We start from the raw sequence: 3,206 nt of genomic DNA on the forward strand, positions 1-3,206 counted from the left end.
CTCCCTCTAGTGTGTTTGATATAATAATCAAAATGCGATTGACTGTACATACAGTAGACCTGATACTTCTCCTGCACTGACAGCACGTGGATAAATAAGGAATTCCATCTCCTATAAACATATATACACCCCATTTCTTTTGTTAAAGCAAGCAATAGTGGAGGCTGAATTTATTCTTGATCAACTCTGAAAGATATTTGGACCCAACCTCTCTACATGCGTCAGGATTTCTTCCACAGACTGATAACTTTGTGTCTGCACGTTTTAGACAGCGAGGCTCTAAAGCGTCTGGGTTTTGTAGATTGGCTGACACTGTCTGGACGCTGGATTGTGTGTAAATGGCCACTCATCATCAGAAATCTGCACTGAAAGCTGCGGTCTGCCCACCATCAGCTGTTATCTCGGATGGTGCTAATTGTCTGCAGCTTCCCTTTTTTTTTGCTCTTTAAATGTTTGGCACTTGGTCCCTTTATTCCCTGCGGTAGTTTATACAGGCTCGCGGTGCTGTAATACGGGACCGTAAACTGCTTTGGGTTTCATGCAGAGAGCCATAAATATGCAAATCTTTTCAAACCTTTCCAGAGGCTGAACCAGTAACGTGTAAATTTTCGGTTTCATGGATCTTCACTTCGCCACAGTTTATATAAATTCCCATTCATGATCTTGTGGACCTTTTGGGAGATTTCGTTGCTAAATACACGATTTCCTTCTTTGCCAGTTTGAAAGAATTTTGTGTCAAAGGAGGTGTTAGTCCCGCAGGGCTGATCTCTGGACAGGATGCTCTTTTGTGCGCCTTTAAGCTTTGACCCCCTAAAGAAAAGCCCACACAGGACTAAGTAAATCAATTAAACTTGGAATCAGATTAGGGTTTCATTAGAGGAGCATCTGTCTAAATGAAGATTAAACAGCTCCAATGGACGCAGTGTAAAAATGGAAGGCTCGGACAAGGCTTATCTGTAATGCGGATGTATCTGCTTAGTTTGTTTACTTACCCAAAGACAAAGCGTAAAAGTGTGTCAGCCGGTCGGCAGTGCGGGCTTAAACTTTAATTACCTTAAAAATAAATATCCAAAAGTGTAAAACATTTGAATCGGCAGCTGGTTTCTGCAAGTGTCGGTTTTTACCACATCAGCGCGAACACAATAAAAGTGATGAAGCGCCTTTTGGCCTCATCAACAAACCGTTTGACGCCCGCAGTTCCCACAAGCAGCTCTCAGATCTATAAAATAAAACAGTGAAGACATTCAAAGTTTGTGTGGAGATGAGAAGTTTGTAGCCTGTAGTTTTTTTTCTCTTTTTTTTTTGTACGCTAATTTGGAGGCGAAGAAAACCTCAATATGTCGCATTTACTAATGAATCTAATAAACAAGAGAATCAGCTCCTGCTTGACCTAAACTGATTTTGCAAATTATTTTATTTTTTACAAAATGTTTATGGTTCTATCTGTGGACACGTGTCGGCCACTTTTCCATCTGCAGGCTGGATGTTGTAAAAGCACCTCAGTGTTAATGGTGCTCTTGCCACCCACGAGCCGCTATCGGTGACCGGCTCGTGCAAGAAAACACCTTGGTGACGCAGTGTTGTCACCGCACGTCGGTGTGAGGTTATCTGTAGTCCAAATTCACAGAGGTCACACTAGGTATAAATGAAATGTTCTGGTAAGCGTGTGTTTCTGAGTCTCTGTTACTCCAATCCATTATCCAAAACTAGACACTGAAATGTAAACCTGTGCGTAATTACGCGCTTATCTGAGTAGAGCTGCCCTCACCGCTCTGGTGGAGGATTCATCCAGACAAGATTTCATTCAGTTAATTCCACCACAGAAATCTGCAATCTCTGTGAAACTTGACTTCATTAGATACTTGCCACATCCCCACAGCAGCAGAAACGATGACAGTTTCTTTGAATTGAACGTCACGTGTGCGTAAATGCGCACAAACACACATAAGCTGAGATTTTTAAACGTTCATGGTGGAACGGGATCTCTGCTGAAATGTGAATAAAACATTTAAAAAAAACACCCAGCTCAAAAGTAATTTCGCTGCATGTAAAACATCTACTGGCTTAATGTGTCCCAGCATATTCTCCCATGCCCCCACGACGCTCCACGTTAACGTCGTCTCTGTTACATTAGATGAGAGGAGCAGAAATGTGCAGAAATCTGATCTGAATATTCAAGGAGGTGAATCAGTGGCTTCTGTGACCTGAAGAACGGAGCCAAAGACACGCGTAGAGTTTGGAGGGGGTGTCAGGCATTTACAGTTTCCTTAAACACACACACACACAGAGGAGAATAAGACATATCTGGTGTGTACTGGGGAGTCCAGCCTTTACAGCTCTAACCGTCAGATCAGATCAATCTGTAAAGATTCACATGGAACCTTAAGTTCATGGTGATTTCTCAGTTAGTTTGGGAGACGCTCCGTAAGTTTTCAGCCTTTAAAGCATTAGAGACCTTTTGATTATTCGTGCAGCTGAAACCCTCCGCTGGTGGTAGAAGTGAACAAAGCTGCACCGCTGAGCTTTTTTACTGCTGGGAGCTGCTGGGCGGGTCAGAGACTGGACAACATCTGCTCCGGTGGCAACAGGCCGCCCAACTAATTAATGCAAACGTTCAGCAGAACCAAGTGGAGGCGGTGATGGGATCCTGAAACATTTGGAGGTTTCAGTCCAGCCTAATGATCTTTAACCTGATAACTGCAGCGTTTTCAAGTCATTAGTTATAAGTACACTCTGAAAACACAGTCTGGACCCAACAACACCAAAGTTTCTGAGTTAAATCAGCTTCTAATGAAGTTATGTAACAAACAAACTGCTTTATGTTTTCCCTTAAATCTAAGGTACATCTTTAATCACCACTTGCTTTAAAGTTAAATACTCACAAAATGAATGAAGTTGTTCCCACTAGTATCCCCACGTTATCTGAAAGAAATTAAGTGTTATTTACTTAAATACAAAGTAATGACCAAAAGTTTTTAAGTCCACAAATTTAAAAGATGAGTTTGCTCCTGTGTCTAGTAGCAAAGGACTAAAACTTTTGATGTCAAGATGAAGAAAAACATAATTATCAAGTCAATTTCATGGAGTTACCTCAACTTGCGTTAAGTTTTAAATCAATTAATGTAGAAATTTAAGTTCAAATAGCACACAGTGACAGCTTACAGCTTCAAGTCTTTCGTACAGGGATGGCATTTTGTAAGTCTCGA

The sequence above is a fragment of the Stegastes partitus genome, unplaced genomic scaffold (genome assembly GCF_000690725.1).
Source record: "Stegastes partitus isolate 25-593 unplaced genomic scaffold, Stegastes_partitus-1.0.2 Scaffold263, whole genome shotgun sequence".
NCBI lineage: Eukaryota > Metazoa > Chordata > Actinopteri > Pomacentridae > Stegastes > Stegastes partitus.